This window comes from Lepidochelys kempii, chromosome 1 (assembly GCF_965140265.1).
Source record: "Lepidochelys kempii isolate rLepKem1 chromosome 1, rLepKem1.hap2, whole genome shotgun sequence".
Classification (NCBI taxonomy): Eukaryota; Metazoa; Chordata; order Testudines; family Cheloniidae; genus Lepidochelys; species Lepidochelys kempii.
The window spans coordinates 137809735-137832506 of record NC_133256.1 but is presented as its reverse complement, the minus strand read 5'-3'; the positions used below and the strand labels follow the sequence as shown (position 1 = coordinate 137832506).

General features: G+C 44.9%; 1 long non-coding RNA gene across 1 annotated transcript; it reads right to left on the bottom strand.

The window, feature by feature from the left end:
* Nucleotides 1-6839: 6839 nt before the first annotated feature.
* Nucleotides 6840-21478, bottom strand: LOC140915899 (uncharacterized). The gene is made up of 4 exons (XR_012160316.1): nt 21033-21478; nt 16262-16368; nt 11149-11222; nt 6840-9932 (listed from the first exon to the last, which is right to left on the bottom strand). It is a non-coding gene; the product is annotated as an uncharacterized lncRNA (long non-coding RNA).
* Between the last annotated feature and the right edge of the window lie 1294 nt (nt 21479-22772).

Here is a 22772-nt window from a genome sequence, read left to right as displayed (position 1 = left end):
GTCTCTTTGAAATGAAAAGTCAAATGGTTAGTTTAGGAAATGCCAGAATGAACCGTATTGGTATTTCTGAATTTTTTAAAAACTGAAACCAATTGCCAAAATCCACCCAAAATCCAACTTTGATAGACTCAAATCTGCACTTTTCAGTGAAAATAAAACTTCACACGAAAAAAATTCACCCAATTCTAGTAATAATGCAAAGAAATATTTGATTCAAAACCAGCTCTTTTGGAGCCTGGGAGACCAGCAGATTCTGTGGAAGATGACTTGGTTCAAAGAAAAATGCTATTCTATACAAATATTAGATATTTTCTCCTCCTCTACAATGAGGACAAGACATTTCTTTTAGGTACTTAATAATTTATTCAAGTACGTTATAGGATTCCAATTCTTTATGATATGTGAAAGTGCTGAGATGTATATGGAGTAGCAGTGATATGTTTTGTTAATTGTGTAATGGATTAAGTCTTGCGTGAAATATTACTACAAGCATTTTATGTCCAGCTTTCTCCTACCAGTCCCTTGGTCCTGTTTCATCTTCTTTTTTGGGGGGACCCCGTTCCCTTATAGTAATAAAATGGCACCTTTTCATCAATAGACCTCAAAGCACTTCACAGTCTTTAATGTATTTATCTGTACAACACCCCTGTGAAGTTGGACATTCTTATTTTCCCCCATTTCACAGATAGGAAACTGAGGCACAGACAGGCTCAGTGACTTGCTTTGGGTCACACAGGAAGTCTGTGACAAAACAGGGGCTTGAACTCAAGTGGCCCAAGCCCTAAGTAGACTCTAACTACAGGACCATCCTTCCTCCCTCAGCCACCCCTGGAGGATGTGATAGAAGAAAAGTTTCTATAATCTTGCTGTTGTTTTGCTTCCTATTTCCAGTTTAATCTTTTCTTTGCATGATGGCCTACACATTGTTAGAGAAAAGGAGCCACAACTCTTCTTGCTCTCCACAGACGATCTACGACCTTGGCACTGCAATAATTCTTTCTTTAGCACCATCCTTTACATTATACACTGGGATCTTGGGAATGGGTGCTTGTGCCTTTAGGGCCTGATTCAAAGCCCATTGCAGTAAAATGAGAGTCTTTCAATCTACATCATCGGACTTTGGATCAGTCCCTTGTGTCACAGGACTGAAGACACCAAGCCAAATACAGACCTGATATAAGTCGGTGCAACTCACTGGTTTCAGTCTATGAGGATGGATGTTAAGCTGAAAGGTGTTAAATGCTACTCAGGCTTTTGTATCAGGGTTTTGAAATCACTTGAGTATCAACAAAAATGGAGGTATAGTCTATTGGATATGCCTATGGCAGCTAATCAAATCACCCCACTCCAAGAACAGTTGTAAACCAAGATTTTCAAAAGTGACGAATGATTTTGGGTGCCCACATTTTTGGGTTCCCAACTGAGGCCCTGTCTATACATACATCGGTGCAGCTGCACCGTGGCAGTGCGTCTGGCAGAGATGCTCTATGCCGACGGCATTAAAAAAACCCTCTGAGAGTGGCGTAAGCTTTGTCAGTGGGAGAAGCTCTCACGCCGACAGAGCGCTGTGCACACAAGCGCTTATGCTGGTGTAACTTATGTCACTGAGGGGAGTGGAAAATTCACACCCTGAGCAACATAAGCTTTGCCGACATAGGCAGTAGTGTAGACATAGTCTAAGACATCTAAATGGGACCTGCATGCTCAGCATCTGCCCTCTGAAAATATGGCTCATTTAAGGCGTCTTAAATGGAGGCGCTCAAAAATCACGGCTCAGTTTTGAAAACCTTGGCTGTAGCACCCCCGGTGATAAATCCTTATGGGCGTGTCCCTGAGCTTGCATCCTCACACCTGAAGGCTAGATCATGAAGGGTAGCTTTCTCAGCTTCCTCTAGACTGTCCACATCCTCAAGCCGCCGCATTTTTTGGCAAAACAAGCAGGCTTTTCCAAAGGGGACGTCTAGAACAGGAATAACTACTGGCAGGTCAGAACTGTGATGCACTGATAAAGCTGCATGGGTGGCATGGTAGATCGTGAACATGTGTCTCATAGCTGACTTTTTTTAGATGATGCTACAAAGTCCTTCAAGTCCCTCCTTTTAGTGAGCACAAAAATTCATCTTTTTATATTTACATTAAGATACTGTTACTCTGAATAGAAACCCCAAGCATTCCGAGCATGAACATGTGGGGATTTAGCCAGAACAGTATTGTACTCTGTCAACAATAATTGTACTGCTGTGCCATCCTGCAGTTTGTCCTCGAGTGCACTCAAGTTGACAGCACTCTGCAACAACATTGCCAGTCAGTCCTCCAGCCCATGAAAACAGAGTCTGATTCCAAAGCTGTGCTGTAGCTCAGGTTTTAGGACTGTGATGACTTGCCACAAACTTTATCGAAGGATCGGTAGCTTGCCAAGAATAGTCCAGTATCTGCTGAGCTTGTCACTTTGATACCTCCAAGCTCTAAGAACAGATTCCACCTCACCACCTTCATTATCCAAAATGCCATTAGCTACAAAGATTTGGCTCACTAATAATCTACCTTTCCTTATTACAATGAAATTATTCTTCTCCGCCATATGCCATCTATATTCCTCTTCCAAGAATGTGCTAGGGCTTCCATTAGTGGCATCATCTGTTTATCAGGATCACAAAGTGGAAATTGCTTGAAATGCTCCTATTCCCTTGGGCATATTATTCTAGTATTCAGAACATACTCCAAAACAAACAAAGAAATGAACTGAAAACAACAGTAGGGTAAGAAATCTCCCTGGTATTTTAAATATGCACATATTTTATTAACAACTTGAGAAATACAACTCCATCAACGGCGATTCAGCCTGCAAGCACAGAATACAAACCAGGGGCTCTGAACACCAGCAGGATTTTCCTCTTCCCAGATAACCATGGTTAAATGACTAAGCCCCCGCACCTCCAAAAAAAAGTTTAAAGAGCCATAAACAGAAATAAACCCACAAAATTGTTTTGCTGTATGAGCAAGTGTCTGCTGGGTATCGGTATGCAGATGGAAATTAAAATAGTTTAACTGCATGAAGCTTTATTTTAAAGTTGTAAACTGGAGGGACAAGACCAAGGGCCAGATCCTCAAACAGGTACAAATTGGCTGACCAGTATCTCAAGGGAACAGCAGATTTTACAAACAAGAGGGCCCCTGGCGATACAAAGGAGAAAGGGAGCCCTATCAATTTATGCTAGCTAAGGATGTAGCCCTCAATCTAAATAAAGTTTTATTGCATTGTAACATTGTAGGGGTGGAGCAACTGAATGCAGCTTTCATCCCTGGAAGATTTCCAGGAGGCGATTTGTGTGGGAATTATTGCTGCATTCTAGAGAGAGAGAGACACACACACACACACACAGGTGAGTGCTACCATAGGAAAGGGAACCAATGGCAAGACAGCTCCAGAATAAACCAGGTTGGGCGCACAGAGGAAGGAGGCTAACCCCCCCACAAACACACACAGGAGCCATAGGATTTGTTTGTGGATTGCTGGGCTCCATGAGGATTTCAGAGTCCTTGGCCCAGCCTTTTCAGTACATTCGCAAACCGCTCACCCTGAGACACAAAAGCCAGAGACGCCGTGCATTTCAAACTGAACTTTTGGGAGCAGTTTCTGGTTCCCCAGTAGGTTACAGGGGCTAGAATGACTTGGCCTGGTGTTAAAGTCTCTCTGCTGGTCACTGGTGCTGGAAAGCAAGTAATTTCACTGCTTCCCTCAATGTGCTCACCTAATCAGTGACCCTGGCACGAAGAGACAGCAAGTCACAGCAAGGAGCTCCAATAGGTAAATTCAATCGGTTTCTTGCTGTTAAGCATAAACAACCAGACTAATATCAGCTCCATTCAATACACTGGGGAATGGGCCTGGGCCAGCAACGGGAGACTAAAAAGGTAGAAAAACAACAGTTGCAGACTCTTTACAAATGGAAAACTACATAACTGGCATGGGAAAAGATTTTCAGGACTGCTAAGACACTAGTACCAACAATGTAGAGTATGAGGAAAATGAATCCTGTAATTACAATGTCCTTGTAAAGAAATCTCACCAGTGGGTATTGTTAGTTGTATGCAGAACTGAATTAGCAGTCCCCGGGGAGAAATACCTTGGTTGTTGATTTTGTTTGAGCAACATGTGTTCTGCTTAGCTGTACTTTATGTAATGACTATACGGCATATACGTTCTCTTTCAGACACACACATACATAAATACACACATGCAAAAAGGGCTTGTTCGTAAGGTAATAATGTACGCAAAGACGGTATCACTCATACATATGCAACAATTCCAAAGACAAATCTGTCTACCGCATTGGAATCACTCCAGTGCCACTGCCATATCCTGAACAGGTAAATCCCAGAGTTTGGTCTGTATTTCTAAGTTATACAAACTTTGCAAAAGCCTACCCTCTCCAGGGAAGGATGGGGGTTTTTGATGGGTGAGTAAAATATCAGGCCAGTTCTTGCTCCGTTCAGTGGTGCTCAGAAGGGTAGTGGGCAAAGCTGTCATTAAGCCACCTCAGTGTCCTCACCTGCCCCAATCCTGTGGTTGGCCAGCCACTGGGCTGATCCTGACTTAAAGCAAAGCTGTCTCAGGGCAGCTCAGCTTTGTGCTGGCTACTACCAGAGTCAAATGGTTGCTGTGGTGATCTCCAGCTGCCTAAGCATAGTGCCGTCTAGGCTAGTCCCATTTCTCCCAAGCACATCTCCAGTCACAGGGGGGGCTGCTAAACTGGCTAAACCCCTGCCAGGGGGGGACACACAGCTGTGTTGGAACTCTCCTGAAGGGGCTGGATCCACAAGCTTTCTGAGAAGAACGTAGGGGTGAGGAGAAGACCCTTCATTTTTTGTTCTCAAAACTCATCATTGTAAAAGGCAGGCAAGTACATTTTGTGCCTGGGCTGATAAATTTTGCAAGGCTTCAGTACACACTAAAAAGGATAGGTTACATCCGTATCTGTGGGTGCTGTGGACTCATCAAGAACCCACAATGTATATATATGAATTTGTACAGGTGTATGTGTATTATATATATATATAGGAAATATAAGGTAATCCCATTTTGGAAGCCTGGTGATGCAATAGATAGAGTAGATAAACACACACACACACACACAACTCTAAAAGTCCAATTCTGCAGATGGATCTGTGCTGGCAGTTCCCTGTGCCTGCACTGATCCAGCTGCAGCACTGTTCCTAAGATGGAAATGTTCTTGTTTAAGATATTTTCTTTTTACATTCTAGTGACTGTGTAGTTTGTTGATAAAACAAACTATTTGACTGTTATGCCGGGCCTCTAACATTAACCAATTCATTTTAGATTTTGGCTCCTATGAGCTATAGCGAGCTCTTAATCAGAGCTGCCAGCAGCTCTTCTTTTATTCAGGGCCCACAATGATTAATGAAAATGTATATGATCTCAGCCACTGCATTTGTAAAGTGCAGTAGTGCTAACTCCTGTCAGCCATGCGGAGAAAACACAACTATCTGCAAGGGAACTGGCTTGGGAATCATCAACAGAATTATTAGCTAAGGACCAACTGCTGGGGCATTTGTACCTGTGTAACCTGTTGTATTCATTTAGAGGGAATATATGGGCCCAAAGAGTCAAAATTGTTAATGGGACCCAGTCGCTGACCAGCATTAAACACTGTGAAATATGGTTTGGGGTTTGGTATACACGCACCTCAGCCTGCTTAGTACCATGGCAAACATCATCAAAAACCCTTTTAGCCTTTTATTAAAGACTCAGAACAGAAGGAAAAACAGTTAATACTTTATAGGCCAAATGCTTTAAGTAAGGCTTCCATTTTAACAACATCCCTTATTCTCTTTTCCTGGAGAGAGTTTCTAGAAGGAGCCCCCCCCACCCCTTCCCTTCTTTGGCAGGGCCTTAGCCTGTTTCTACCCGCTGAATGCCCTGCTCTTGTACACATACTAGCTAGCGCTCAGCAAGCCGGTGCAAGTATAAATAGCAGGGTAGCCACAGTAACGCTGGCAGCAGCGATGGAGGCATGGCTGAGCCATGGCAAGGACCAACCAGCCTGGAGAGTGCTGGAGCAATCTGTATAGTGCGGGTGCTGGGAGCCACGGAACCAAACGGTAAATCCTGCATATAATGGAAACCGCTTCAAGCCAGGGGGTGCGGCAGCACGCCCGGCACCTCTAGTTTCAGCAAAGCCTGTGCAAACTGGCGAGTCTGTGCTCGTCCCGGCTCAGCTGTGCCGCTGCAGCTCCCTGAGCTACTGCGGCTACACTGCTATTTATACCCGCATTCGCTCGCTGAGAGCTAGCACAAGTATGTGTACAGGAGCAGAGGAATCACACCCCTAGCTCAGAGTATAGACCTAGCCTTTGATGGTATCAAAGTTGGCGACAACGGTCCTTTCTTGGGGAGAAGAGAGGAAATTAATTGGGAAGAGCTAGAGCTCTTGTTATTGCTGCTGCTGCTGCAGTCCGATCCAGTTTCCTGGAAGACAACACAAGCCAAACCACACAAAAGGGAAGAGAAAAGAACAGCAGAGAGAGAAAAAGCAGCTCCTGTCTCGGATGTTGATTTTCACTTGCAATCTCATTGCTGAAAAAGCACAGGCACAGCCTACGGTTTTATCAGCCACTCTGGGTCTGTCTAAACAGCAAAGAAAAACCCGCAGCTGGCCTATGCCAACTGACTTGGGCTCATGGGGCTTGAGCTAAGGGGCTGTTTAATTGCAGTGTGTACGTCCGGTCTTGGGCTGTAAGGTGGGAGGGTCCCAGAGCTCGGGCTGCAGCCCGAGCCCCCATATCTACCCTGCAATTAAACAGCCCCTTAGCCCAAACCCCGCGAGTCTAAGTTGGCTGGCACAAGCAAGCCACGGGTGTCTAATTGCAGTGTAGACATACCCCCAGAAACCTGGCAAACTTGTATCAGTGTTGGGCCTTTTAGGGCATTGATTTTAGCTGCCTCTCTGGTCACAGGCTTACAGTAGTGTTGCAAAACATACAATCTTGGCCAACTAAGCCAGACTTTGATGAGACAGAAAGAAAAAGGTAAGAGGGATAGGAAAGAGGAAAAATCAGGTGGAAAAGGAAAAGGGGACACAAGCGAAATGTGTGTGTGACAAAACCTCACGTCTCAGGTGATGGCTGGGTTTTAGCTGAAGCTGATGGAGATGGCGATGTCTTCTGGGTCCCTTCCTCTTGCCCGGCCTGGTCAGGACATCTCTCAAGATTCGGCACAGTGGGGTCACGCTGGATTCCAGGGTTCCAGGAGATAGTGAAAGTGGCAGCCATGATGGTGGAAGCCTTTGCCTTCCCTTGTCTTTCTGTCAGCGAGCATTCGCATCAGTCTCTTTTTGAGGACCCCGAACGGCCACGATAGGCCATCCTCTCATTATCTTTTCCACCAGTTAGGCCTAATTTCTGACATACCAATTTTGGTTAATTGAGTTCTGGTCCCATGATTCTCTTGTTTGTCAGGCATGATCTTAACATAGTCCTTGAATTATATCAGTAGGCCTTTTTGCTAAAGCTAATTCAGTCTGTTTCTCTTTTACACCTTTTCCCATCAGCATGTGTTACTCTAGGTTATTGTGACCTTTTATTCACTTTGCAACAGTTGAGCTCAAGATTAGGGTAAATGTGTAGGCCCAGGTATTACAGAGGTAGGGTGAATGCAGGCAGCATTTGAGACCTATGGGGTTGCAGAGGTGGAAGTGAGGGTTTAGAGAGGCCTGCAGAATGTTTATTACGGGAGCTGGTGCACGAGCCAGAAAGAAACCAGCTTGACTGTCAGATCCCAGGTGAGTGTTCAGGGCTGGCAGTTAGAAAAAAACAACTTTTTTACTTTTGAAGTGAAAAAATCCTGTTAAATCATAGAATATCAGGGCTGGAAGGAACCTCAGGAGGTCATCTAGTCCAACTCCCTGCTCAAAGCAGGACCCAATCCCCAATTAAATCATCCCAGCCAGGGCTTTGTCAAGCCTGACCTTAAAAACCTCTACGGAAGGAGATTCCATCACCTCCTTGGGCACCCATTCCAGTGCTTCACCACCCTCCTAGTGAAAAAGTTTTTCCTAATATCCAACCTAAACCTTCCCCAGTGCAACTTGAGACCATTACTCCTTGTTCTATCATCTGGTACCACTGAGAACAGTCTAGATCCATCTTCTTTGGAACCCCCTTTCAGGTAGTTGAAAGCAGCTATCAAATTCCCCCTCATTCTTCTCTTCTGCAGACTAAATAATCCCAGTTCCCTCAGCCTCTCCTCATAAGTCATGTGTTCCAGCCCCCTAATCATTTTTGTTGCCCTCCGCTGGACGCTTTCCAATTTTTCCTACAACCTTCTTGTAGTGTGGGGCCAACTGGACACAGTACTCCAGATGAGGCCTCATCAATGCCAGATAGAGAGGAACGATCACATCCCTTGATCAGCTGGCAATGCTCCTACTTATACAGCCCAAAATGGCATTAGCTTTCTTGGCAACAAGGGCACACTGTTGACTCATATGCAGCTTCTTGTCCACGGTAACCCCTAGGCCCTTTTCTGCAGAACTTTTCTGCAGAACTGCTGCCTAGCCACTCGGTCCCTAGTCTGTAGCAGTGCATGGGATTCTTCCATCCAAGTGCAGGACTCTGCACTTGTCCTTGTTGAACCTCATCAGATTTTCTTTCTTTGGCTCAATCCTCTAATTTGTCTAGGTAGTGTGACAAAGTTCCTGCGCTACCTTGGTGGGTCTTGTGCTTATTGGTGGATTTGCTCGCCTTGGAGCTTCACGGCAGCCCTCAGCTTGGCCGTTTTTCTGAATTCACAGTCCAGGTCGATTCATCCTGTGTCTGACCAGGAGTTGGGAGGATTTTGGGGGGAACCCGGGCCCACCCTCTACTCTGGGTTCCAGCCCAGGGCCCTGCGGAATGCAGTTGTCTAGAGTGCCTTCTGGAACAGCTGTGCGACAGCTACAGCTCCCTAGGCTACTTCCCCAGGTCCTCCTCCCAACACCTTCTTTATCCTCACCATAGGACCTTCCTCCTGGTGTCTGATAATGCTTGTACACCTCAGTCCTCCAACAGTCCGTGTTCTCACTCTCAGCTCCTAGTGCCTCTTGCTCCCAGCTCCTCACATGCACACCACAAACTGAAGTGAGCTCCTTTTTAAAACCCAGGTGCCCAGATTAGCCTGCCTTAATTGATTCTAGCAGCTTCTTGATTGGCTGCAGGTGTTCTAATCAGCCTGTCTTAATGGTCTCCAGAAGGTTCCTGATTGTTCTGGAACCTTCCCTGTTACCTTACCCAGGGAAAAGGGACCTACTTAGCCTGGGGCTTATATAGCTGCCTTCTATTACCCTCCTATAGCCATCCTGCCCGACCCTGTCACAGTACCTCTGTATCCTATCCCTACCCTCCAGCGTATCTACCACTCCTCCCAGTTTAGTGTCATCTGCAAACTTGCTCAGGGTGCAATCCACACCATCCTCCAGATCATTTATGAAGATATTGAACAAAACCGGCCCCAGAACCGACCCTTGGGGCACTCCGCTTGATACCAGCTGCCAACTAGACATGGAGCCATTGATCACTACCCGTTGAGCCCGACGATCTAGCCAGCTTTCTATCCACCTTATAGTCCATTCATCCAGCCCATACTTCTTTAACCTGCTGGCAAGAATATTGTGGGAGACCGTGTCAAAAGCTTTGCTAAAGTCAAAGAATAACACGTCCACCGCTTTCCCCTCATCCACAGAGCCAGTTATCTCATCACAGAAGGCAATTAGGTTAGTCAGGCTTGACATGCCCTTGGTGAATCCATGCGGACTGTTCCTGATCACTTTCCTCTCCTCAAAGTGCTTCAAAATTGATTCCCTGAGGACCTGCTCCATGATTTTTCCAGGGACTGAGGTGAGGCTGACTGGCCCGTAGTTCCCCAGCTCTTCCTACTGTTGACGACAATAAATATGGAACCCCATCATGCAGTTGTCACACAGTCACTTTTAAAAGCAGAATTGCAATATAAAATATTATAGAATTTAGCATGTTGTGGGAGTTTGTTACCATTTATTTACAGGGGCAAGTTAATAGTTCAGCTAATGGGATTAATAAAATCAAAACACCTTCAGACTGTGGTTCAGAAGTAACTCAGGATGCTAATGACCAAATGTTGTTACAATTCAACAATAATACCTGACTCTTTAATGCTTTTGTTCAATAGAATTCAAAGCACTCTACAAAGGAGAGCAGTATCATTGTCTCCATTTTATAGATAGGTAAACTGAGGCATAGAGAGGGGAAATTTATCCAGTAGGCCAGTGGCAGAACAGGAATAGAACCCAGGTCTCCTCAGTCCCAGGCCACTGCTCTAGCCACTAGGCCCCTTAACTGTTTACTGGTCTTGCTATCATGAAAGTTCCAATTTAAAATTTTCAACTGGTTCCTACTGTTTTTAGTAACTGGTTTTGGAACAGAACAATGGGGCTCATTGATTCAGGTGGAGGGTCAGTAACCCCAACAGCTGAAGGAGTCTAATGGAGGCTATTAAAATTCCCACTGATGATGTGAAACACAATGTGGTGCTCTTGGTCCAGTTCCTAATTTCCAGATGTCCTGTTTATAAAAAGCACATCTATAACTGCCAGTCTTCTTTGCATTCCCAGAAGAAGGGTTTAGGAATGGATGGGACCAGAGAACAAGACAACCCCCTAGAGGCAGTCCCTCCAAGTCAAGATTGAGGCACATTGATGCGGGGAGTGGGGAAGCTTGTGTTACTGACCCTACTGCACTTGCTTTCTAGGCAGAGGACATTGTTATGAATCCAGTGCCTCTAGGGAGCACTGACTATGCTTCTTAAAGAGAATTTCAAAAACAAAAAGCAAAACCTACCTATGGAGTTGCATGTTATCTGCTCAGAACCAAAATAAACCCATCCCTAAAAGCATTCAAAAACTGAAACAGAAAAACATACGAGAGGACAAATCGCTGGTTTCTGAGAGGACATTAACAGAAACTGGGCAAAAGCTCAGTGAAACTGCCATGCAGACTGAGTTGAAAAATTGGTAAATCTTAGAGAGAGAGACACTTCTGAAGATATGATCATGTTGGGAGGCTAACTGGGCTGGCAAGGGAAAGAAGTGAAAGGGGGGTGAATAATACACAAACCTGGTCACGATTTGGGTACGGCTAATAACGCCAAACAAAGTTAATGTGCTTAGCTCTTTTTGTCCAGTGACTTCCTAAAGGTGAAGAGAAAAATGTCACTAGTCACTCACGGAGAAGATGGCTACAATCATTTTCATTTCATTTTCATCATTTTTTTAATTTCCAAAAGAAAATAATCTAGCCTGAATTTGGAGCGATTATAACTACCCAGGAAAGCACACCCTTTTTGGATTGTTGACTGTAGTGTGGGGATGGTGGGTGGTGCTGGTGACCTGAGATATAGAGGAGGTCAGACTACATGATCCAGTGGCTCCTTCTGGTGTTAAACTGCGTGCCATGGGGAACCCAATATTCTACTTTGTAGAAAGACAGCCCTGCAGTAAATTAGTTGAACCAGAGGTGCCATGTGCCCCCCAACCCTCCCGATTTCTACCAGGGTGGGAGTCAGGCTGAGCGCCACTGAGGGGGATGTGCCTGGGAAAGGCACCAGTATTGAGAGCTCCTGCTGAGCCACACACTAGGTGATACCCAGAGCAGGGAAGTGAGACCATGATGGTAGCAGCTGCAGTTACCACAGCTCAACACTAGAGCCTGCTTGAGGTACATGAGAGGCTGCAGAAGGGAGCTCAGGGCAATGGAGGTAGGGAGGCTGGGGGAGAGGGAGCAAGAAGATGGAGGGGGGGAGGGCCAAGGGAAGCAGTTGGGGAGCGGGGTCTGGGGGAGGCAGCAGGGGCCAGGGGCAATATGGGAGGAATACAAGTGCAGTTTCCCTGAAACTGTGACAATGATATTATTTCATTTTTTCTAAAGGCCCTAATGCAGCAGAGTACTTACACGTACTTAAGTCTAAGCTCTTGAGCAGTTCCATTGCTTTCAATGGGACTACTCATATGCTTCTAATTGAGCATATGCTTAAGAGTTTATAAAAGTAAACCTCAGCTGTGAAGTTGAAATCTAGACCTAGATCTGATCTTCCTCATGTTTCTGAGTGGTTTGAATTCTGTGTCCTAGTTTTGGTCCATCTCTAGGTTAAAGTGATCTGTAAAGAATTGTAGGCAAGCTCAGAAACATGACTTGAACGTCCCAGCTAACTGGGCTGGGCACAGGATATTGAGCCTAGAAATCGCTTTTAAATTTACTTTTAAAAAATTCTTTCAAACCACTATCCTCCTGCCATGAAATCTGTTTTAACCGGTTTACTAGTGATGCCCATATTCATCATGCTGTGATATTATAGATACCAGAAGAGTCAGATGCCAGAAGACATCATAGCTACCAGGAGGGTTAGCATGAGTTTTCTGCTATTTGTGATGCCTAAGAGAGCCAGAGTCTCCCTGTGAGCCCAGGAGAGTGGATTCAAATGGAGAGGGAAAAGAATTTTAAGATTAAATTAGAATGGATTCCTGACATAGTGAATGGGTGCTGATATCACTAAAGCTCTAAAAGATCATATCAAAAGGATCGGTTTGTAAACATCTTTGTTCTTCAAATTGCTATAACACACCAGTGCAATCCAGTGCTTCTTCATGTGTAGCTCTCTTTTAGAATCATCTCCATCTGCTATTACATAGTATCATGAAACATGACATCAAAAGTAGCTCTAGAAATCAAAACTCCTGCCCTGAACCCCGCTGCATATGAACAGAACCTTTAAATTGTACTCTTCCCCCTATCAGCAGTTACCAGTCATCTCTGGTTAAAGAAGAGTGTTGAGAGAGACAGGAAAGTTTTGGTTTCTGAAAACAGCTGGGCCACCGATGCACTCTGTGGCCTTGAGCCAGTCCTGTAATTTCTTTGTGCCTCAGTCAATCCAGTTGTTAATCTGGATGAAAACAGAATGGCCCTCAGTATGCTCCAGTACTCAGTATGTACCACACACTGCTGCTGAACGAAGCATTCCTGGCTAAATTACCCCCTCAAGCAAAACAAAATGAAACCAGAGATACTTGGCAACGTCCAATGTCAACACCATTGTTTGGGTTGTGTCTTGAACCCTTTGATCTGTTGTAGATTTTCATGGATTGAAAATGGTATTTTATGAGTGAGCGAACCACATTGTGAAAAGAAAAGGAGTACTTGTGGCACCTTAGAGACTAACCAATTTATTTGAGCATAAGCTTTCGTGAGCTACAGCTCACTTCATCGGATGCATACCGTGGAAACAACCACATTGTATAATTCTGAGTGTAATGCTTTGTATTAGCTTAAATTTAAAGCTCCTGTTGTCTCTTTTCTTACAGTCTTTACAAAAATTGAATTTATATCCCAAGTACAAACCAATGGAAAAACCTGAAACAACACTGTACATAGTCCCAGAACATACTGATATAGATACACCCAAAACTCTTCTACATGCTGTTACCCGTCCTCTACTTGGAATGGTTAATCAAGAAATGAACTATTCCTATGTTAAAATATTTTTGCTTTTCAGATTAATCTGACAAATAGATCTGCGATCCACATGATCCATAATGTACAATAAATACCACTTAAAAATACTCAGAGTAATAAAACCATATACTATGCAAAAATATATAATGAATTTCTTTTAAAGGAATACCAGACTTGGGCCCCAGTTCAGCAAAACAGTCAAGTACATATTTAATTTGCAGCACATGAGTAATCCCATCTCTATTCAGCAAAGCATTTAGGCATGTATTTAATTTTAAGGGCTATGTTGAATACAGGCATAAATAGGGATAGCTTACTCGTGTTCTCAAAGTTAAGCATCTGCTTAAATTCTTTGCTGACTTGAAGCCTAAGTAACTTGTTAAAAGAATAATCTTAAAATGTAATCTTAAAACAGAAAACGTCAAGGGGGTTTTTGAGTCAGCTAATAGCTTTGCCTTCTTTAAACACCATGCATGGTGACAGGTTTCAGAGTGGTAGCCGTGTTAGTCTGTATCAGGAAAAAGAATGAGGAGGACTTGTGGCACCTTAGAGACTAACACATTTATTAGGGCAAAAGCTTTCGTGGGCTAAAACCCAAAGTGGGTTTAGCCCACGGGCAAAAGCTTTCGTGGGCTAAAACCCAAAGTGGGTTTAGCCCACGAAAGCTTATGCCCTAATAAATGTGTTAGTCTCTAAGATGCCACAAGTACTCCTCATTCTTTAAACACCATGTAACTCATGAAATCATATAGGTCTTGGTTTGTAAAGTAAGCATTTTTTCTGATCACTTCTGGATGATTTTGGAGCATGTTTTCAAGGTTAGACTAGGTTGTAAGGTGCAAAAGTCATTGCTGTCTGGTTGAGGTTCAATGTCTGATATGAAATAAATCCAGTTTCCAGTGGACAGGTGTCTACATCGTAAGACCACCAACACAATTTGCCCCTTCCTTGACCATTTCAGCAAAAGATTTCAGTGACTGAATAAGTATTCAGGAATGAACTACCTGTTCATCCCAATACAGCTGGATTTCACCAGAGCAGAGTAAAAAAAGTACAGTGACAGAGTAAGGTGGGGAAGCTCGCATTATTGATGCTACTGATGGCTGTCCTTTACCTGCTCTGTGGACAGGGCCAGATTAACTCTCCTGTGGGCCCTGAGCTATTAGATTTTGTGGGGGCCCTGTATACAAGTCTTTTTCCTAATTTAAAACAAAATGATCACAATTATGGCATCAAGGCTATTAACACTATACTAAACTTGCCTTTTAATTAACATAAAGCCATTCTGTGGTTACATTTCAGTCTTAAAACATGTAGAATAGAGTTAATTCAAAATAGTCTACTTCTTACCTTGGAACAGCTGTTATACTAGTTTCTTTCTGGGAGGGAGTTTGGGTGTAGGAGAGGGGTCCAGGTTGGGGCAGAGTGTTGGGGTGCAGGGTCTGGGAGGGAGTTTGGGTGCAGGAGAGGATTCTGACCTGGGGCAGGGGGTTGGGGGCCAGGAGAGGGTGCGAGATACAAGCTTCGGGCAGGAGGCACTTACCACTGGCAGCTCCCTGCCAGTGGCACAGCAGGGCTGCTGCCATAGCCCCATGTCGCTCCCGGAAGTGGCCGGCTGGTGGCACGTCTCTGCATGCCCCTGGGGGAGACAGTGTGCCCCGGGGGGGGGGGGAAGAAGAGACAGTCTCCGTGCACTGCCCATGCCCACAGCGCCACCCCTGCGGCTCCAGTTTCTGAGGGGATGGTGCTGAGGGCGGGGGCAACACGCAGATCCTCCTCCCCTCCCACCTCCACTGGGGCCGCAGAGACGTGCCAGCATTTAGCCGCTTCTGGGAGCGGCATGGGGCCACGGCATGCAGGCAGCCTGCCTGAGCCCTGCTGTGCCGCTGGACTTTTAGCGGCCTGGAGATCGCAATCAACTGGCAGAGGTTCCAGGATCGACCAGTCGATCACGATCAATGGGTTGGTGACCACTGAATTGTGTATAATTATGGATTTATTTTTCTGGGCCCCCACCCCCTTATCCCAAGGCCCTGGGTTGCAGCCCCTAAAGCCCCTGCATTAATCCAGCCCTGTTTGTGGATAAATGGAGAACTTCAATTTCGAACAGAAATGGGCTAAAATGAATACTTCTGAACCTTGAGGCACTTTGGCTATGGAGTCTAGTTTTTGGCTTAGGCCCATCATTAGTTTCTAGAGAAGACAATCTGTCACCTTGCACAAGTAGTACATTCTTTTGTCTGGCATCTTTGATATTCCCAGAGCTCTGAAAAACCTTTACTCCCTTCTCTGACTTGTTGCATGCTTTGAGTAAAGCAGGGATGTGTTATTAGTTAAGCAGAGCTGGGACTCTAAAAGACACTCAAGTTCCAGGTCAGTGAGACCTGGCATGTTAATCCAGATCAGACAACACACCACTCATTCAACTGGAAACAGTATCTCCTACAATGAGAACTAATGATTTTGCATATTCTATGACTCTATTACCTTGTGTTAATGTGGAACATAAGGCATGCCAAGTCTCCGTCAACTCGATAGAAAAGTGCAGTTCTTTTGGCCTATGCGTGCCAAGATCAATACAATTACCATTATAAAATACATCTGTTACCATCACAGTATCATTAACCTCAGTGACTTGAGGAGTAATTTTATAGCATTAAGAGGCTCCACAAGTGTCAAGGTATGGGGAAAACCACATTAGTTTATACACAGTTCTCAATACCTGGTTGGGTTTCAGAAAGATGCTGTCACTGCAGATGCTTTTACAATTAATCAGACTCTTGTCTTTTCATTTCGAAAAGCCACCATCTGGTAGTGTTTTTTCTGGAGCTGAAAACAGGGGTATTTTGTGTTAGTGATCAGCATTGTATCAATGAAGCAGCAGAAAAAAAAGGTTGAACTGTAGGAAGCAGATCTGGAAATACAAGCTGAGTTAGACAGGTGCAGATGGGGAAAGGATATAATAAAACATACTCTGGAAACAGGAAAACAAACTTAGAGACCAGGAGCCAAATTCTTGCCCAAGTTACATAGTACAACCTACTGACTTCTTGGGTATTGTTGAAGAAAGAATTTGGCCTCAATTTTAAGTCATGAGGCATGGAACAAATAGAGACAGAGGAGAATGACCTATACTTGCACTACTTATTTGCTCAGCACAAAAAGTTCCAATTTGAAATATCACTTTCATTTTCTGCTCTCAACATTTCTTTAAGGAACTGTCTGATTTTGAAGAGATGTATATTTGTGTGTTCTATTGAACTGCTAAAAGTTTTGGACACTGTTCATCGGTACTTGACTTATTTTGGCTCATCTTCCCTATGTCATTGGGTGCACGATGTGGGTAGCATTTGTAGATATTAACCCCTACTAGAGTAGGTCTGTCCGAGAGCGGGAAGGTGTAAATTCCAGTTTGAGGAGATGTACCCCTTACACTAGCATGGATTGAGCTAGCTCTCAAACAGACACATAGCTGCGGCAATGCGAGCAACATCAGAGGCAAGCGCCCCGAGTATGTACCTATAGACTTGGGACTGGATTATAATCTCTGTTCGTAGTGCGCTAGCTTGATCAACACTAGCATCATGGGTAAATCTCCTTGAGCTGGAATTTACACCTTCCAGCTCCGTACATCTATACTGTGACAGAGGGTCCACTCCCCGCAGGTGGTACCTCCTCCTGGCTGTCCTGGGGATTAGCTCTGCCAGGCATTGCACCCTCTTCTGGCAGTGTCTTCATCCATCCCGTCTTGCCCCAGAAACTGCAGCCTCCTCTTTGTGACTTGGCCCTCCAACCGGGTCATTTTGTGGTTTCCCCTTCCAGGGATTACCCAAAATCTTTCCATGCAAACCATCTCAGGCAGTCTTCTCTGACACTGCCCAGTGGCCAGTAGGGGAACATGGGCTCACTCTGGGTTCCAGTCCAGGAACTCTGACCTGCTTTCCCGCAGCCCTTATTGCTCCTTCCTACATCTCCTGGTTCCCCTCCTTTCTCTAGGTGTACCAGCTCCAAACCCTTCTCCCTCTTCCCAGGGAGTGGCTGCAGGCTTTGCCGTAGCCCGTCTGTTGCCAGCTTCATGGCTCCATAGGCCCCACTTGCTCCTGCCCAGCTGAACCTGCTTTCAATCAATTCTCTGCTCATTGGTTCCCCCTCCAGGTGCAGCTGTGGAGTTAGCTGGCTTGCCTGGCCATCTTAACCCCTTCCAGTCTAATGGGAGGTGGCCTTGCTATCACATATACCCTTAGTTTGCTAGTGCTTAGATTATTTTGGTGACTCAACTATGCCTCTAAGTGTGGATTTTATGAAGGGGCTTTAGGGAAACTGTCTCTAACCATAAAAGTTCGCTGCATACTTTCCATCTTGTTCAATGACATCAGAGCCGATTTAATCAGGTATCATGTAGGGCTACATTGTCAAAAGAGCTCAGGACCAGATTTTCAACTGCCCAACACCCATAACTGAGACAATATTTCCAAAAGAGCTCAACTCTCACAAGGGCATCTAAATATGGGCTGATTTTCCCAAGTGTTCAGCACTCAGGAGCTCCCTTGTGACACTTATAGTCAGATTATCACCGGGGCTCATCATGTCAGGTGCTGCTGAGCCTTTTAGAAAGACTGGCCCTTGAAGGTAGTTGAAGGCTATGGAAAGACTCCTATTGATGTCAGTGGGCATTGGAACAGGTCCTTACTGAGGTGGTCCTTAAATGGGAGCTGAATGCCTGCAAAATCTGGCCCAGTTAGTGGGTGCCGAGCCGTTCTGAAAACTCTGGCCCCAGTGAACAGGTTGGTATCACAGCAATGCAGAAGACATGTCTCCAGCACATTGGCTTCTGGCTCATATTATTACATTTACAACTCCTGCTTGGTGCCACCAACTCTTCTGTGAGAGCAGGGCAGAGGCCGCACTCCTGAACACCTCATGCTGACATGAGAAAAATCCATTTAGCTCCTCAGCAGACTGAATGAATAGTGCAGGCTAGCAGTTGCTCTTTGGCAATTACATTAACAGTGCTCTGTGATAAAAAGAAAAACAATGAAACATATTCTGATTAATCACTCCAACTTATCTGGTGGGAAGCAATGAACACACTCATCACTGGGAAGTTATTTTCTCACACTGCAACATTCCCACATGCTGGTGACTTGGGAAAACTGCCTCTTATAATGGGGGGAAAGGGGTTTAAATTCTCTGGCCAGCCCACAGGAGAAGACGTTTTAGGAAGTATTACTGCAGGCATTCCAGGGCTGCTATAGCTCTCCTAAGTATGGGAAGTCTCTCAGACTTCCCAATGACACATTGTATTTAACAGCCTGCATTCTTTCCCAGTGTCTCCTTTCATTTTAATAGGAGGTATTTTCAGTCCAAATGGCATTGCTGAAGAGAGGCAGAACAGATGAGAGAATGCTTTAGCAGGCTTGTTTTCTGGGATTTGGTCCTTTAAAAAAGAATGAAATGCTTTAAAAAAAAAAAAGAAAAGAAAAGAAAAAGAAACCTATGCTACAGTGAAAAGAATAAAGATGAACTAAGTAATGAAAAAGAACTTGAATGAGTTCAGAAGAGATAAGCAGCAAAGAGCTTCCACCCCAGAACAGTAGCAGGATGACATGGAGGAAGGTCATAGTCTATGCAGTGTATGTTCATGTTCATTAGGAAAAAGGAAGGCACCTGTAAAAACAGAATGTGAGAAAGGAGGGGTCATTATAACAGATGCAGTGCTGTGTAATTATATTGGCACAGCGGGTACCAGGAATGCATGGGAACCTCTCTCTTATAAAGGGCGATAAAAACAAAAATGAGAAAAAGAGCAACTACTCTATCAGTCACATCACTGAAAACCTACATAGCAACATTTTGTTATTTCACTGTGGTTAAACCACAAGAATGGCAGGCAAGAAATAGGAGTTCTATTCCTAGCTCTGCTGACCTTAAGTAAGTCACTTAATCGCTTTGTGCCTCAGTTTCCCTACCCAGGATAATGCTTCGCTGCCTCACATGGATATTGTGAAGCTTAATTCAATAATGTTATCGCATTCTTTGAAATCCTCTGATGGAAAGTGCTATTTGCTGCCATTTCTTTTTTCATAATCACAAATGTAATGCACATAGATTTAAACACTAGAACTAGACAGCAGCTGTTTTTCCAGGCTGGACTGTATGGATCTGTGCACCAGTTAAGTAGGTACAATGCAGAAATCTACATGACTGGAATGTTATTGTTCTAATTTAATACTCAGGAAAGTCTGGAAATTCAAAGGTAGGGATCCAAGAGCAAACACATGCATTCTAGTGCCTGTCATTACAGTGGGCCATGAGACATACTGTTTGCCAGATATTTTTTTCTTCAAATATGGATTCACTAAACAATACTCCCATCTACAACATTAAAAAAATGGCAGCACCAACATGACATTTGCTGACCACCCCATTGTTCGCTGTGTGTGTGTGTGTCACATCCCTCCCATCCAGCCCTTTGTCTGTCTTGTCTATTTAGCCCCCACATTTTCACATCACACCCCCCATGACCCTGACCGTCCCCCCACCACAGGAGCTGGGGCTGGGAGTGGGGCCACGGCTGTTGGGCCGGGGAGGGGGGAGTGTATGGACAGGGATAAGGGGGCTGAGGCTGGGGAAACAGCTGGGGGCAGGTCTGGGGCTAGGAGTGGGGCCATGGCTGGGAGTGGAGCCAGAGCTGAGCTGGGGCAGAGCAGGGCTGGCTGGTGCTCCCTTCTTGCCCCCCCATGGGGCTGGCCCAGGCCCTTCTGTGCCCCCCAACATTCCTCCATACCCCTCCAGGGGGTGCACCCCACAGTTTGGGGACTACTGATTTAAATTGTTAACTCTTTGAGGGCAGAGATTCTCCCTTACTCTGTGTATGTACAGCGACTAGCACAATGGACCCCAGTCCTAGTTAAGGCTCCTAGATGCTACTGTAGTACTATTAAAATAAACAATCATATAAAGTATAGAAACAATTTGCACACTAATAGTATTAAAACAGATACCTAGGAAGAGCCGTATTGGTCTGCCACTCCAAAAATGGAGAGAATGTCCTTGTTTTGTTTTCAAAAGATCTAATTCTCTCTCTTTCTCTTGCTCTCTCTCTCTCAAAACACATGTCCAGTAACGGTCATTAAGTTCCCTTCCTGCTCACCCCTCAAAGGCTTTCACATATCCCGGTGTTCCCATCCCATCGCCCCCACCCCTGCCCAGCCCCTCCAGATGGAAATGCTTTTTCTTGCCTGCTTGTTTCTTGCCTGTGCTGCGAAAGCCCAAATCACCATTTCTCCTGGAGGTTTTCACTCAGGGCAAGCATGACTTGTAGACATTTGCCTCTGTCCCGCTCTTATTTTCTGCATTCTGTAGCCTTCTCCCCAACCCCACACCAACCCCCACCCAGATTCCCTCTTCCATCAAAACACCATAATATAAAATTCCTTTGGGTGGGGGAACCTTGTGGCTGGCATTTGCTTCTTCACCCTCCCACTACTGACCTTGAGGCTGGAGGCTCTTCAGGCTCCTCTGATGTTGATGCTGCTCTTCAATATGGTCCTGAATAGCTAAACTTCACCATCTGCATCATTCCGTCTCAAAATGGCCAGACAGACTCTACTTTTTTTTCCGGCAGTGAATGTGCTCCTAGGGCAAAGTGGACTCAACTGGAGGGATCTTTACCAGCTGTTCTTCTGTCCTAGGGGCTGGGCTTCTGGACTGTTGCCATTCCCCTCAGCCTTTCATGCTATGTCTAGTGTTGGATTGCTGCAGGCCAAGTGCTAGCCCTACAGCCAATTTTCAGCCAGCAGGTGACACTGGAGAGACAGGTGTTAGGTACCAAAGCACTCTTGGATATTTGAACTAAAGTTGCATCAAATCAGAACTCCTGCAGAATGCTAATTGTTATTGTTTACTCACGATAACGTTGAAAGAGGAGAGTTCACATTAGGGGTCTCTCATTTGCCAAAATGAACAGTTCTGCATTTGGTGAGAAAAAATTCACAGATGGAGCTTTGTCTGTCAGGTTATAGCCTGAAGCAAACACAAGACAAACCTTAACTACAGTACACCTTAACCTGAAGCACTGTGGCCATGGCCGGGTTTAGTAACAGACGTACCATTTACATACTGGGGAGACGGGTTGAATGGTAAAGTGCTACACAATTTGGCATGATTTTAAATCTCCATTTCAGAGACCTGAGGCTGAACTAACAAAGACGTTTGCAAGCCAGCATCGAGGTGCATTGGCAAAGCTGAGCAGAGAATTATGCAGATTTTCTGCCTGGTTTGTACAACGCTTCATTGGGAAGCAAATGTTACTATCCTCGTTTTTATGAGCACCAAGTTCAAATTCTAAGTTTAAAAAATCCACACTGCATTTTTCTTGCAAGCAAACAAAATGCACAAAAACACTGACTAATTTGCCTTGAACATTTACATCCTCAGAAGCAGTGAGGCTGGCACCCCGTCAGTTTCTAAAATAAACCGTTAACAATTAATGTAAACTGCCTGTAGGTATTGTCCCGTTGTTTCACTGGGTAGCGCCCTTGACCTTTCCACTGCTACTTTAAAGCTCTATTTGGGATCTGTATGGCGTAATGCTGCTGTCACAGTTCAGGGCAATGGCACCTGTATAAAATTCCCTCTCATGGTCCAGCAAGGGCTTTTCACCTGTCATGTCTCTTAGGCAGAGACCCTCTGTCTCTCTCCTGACTGACTGAAGGTTTCCAAGGGTGCACGGTTCCCTGCCTACTCTGTGAAGTCCCCACCAAGACAGACTGACTCAGTAGGCCTGCTTTGCTTTTCTACTCAGAGGCTACAAACAGCATAATTGCCCAGAGATATAAGATACCACACAGCTTTTCCTAAACAAGCACATTTATTCTTAAGGTGAAAGCATTACAGAGAAAACACTAAAACAATAAAAGGACCTAAACACAGCTAACCAGAAGTCACCCCTACAAGTCCAACAAGGGCTCTGAGAGGTGGTTAGTCCTTCAAACCCTGTACAGGGGTCGTTCTGTGATACCATTTCTTAAATGGCCTGGCCCACAGTCACTCCTTTATACAGTTGGGGTCTTTGATCTGCAGAGACATAAATAGGCAACCGGCCAGACACAGGTCCCCTCCTCAGTGCAATGCTTCCTAAGGTTGGGTCTTTGCATAACTGGAGGTGGTAATTTGTATTCACCTCTCCCCAGGTATTTCTTAGGAACCCCACTTAACTGGCTGGCACATTG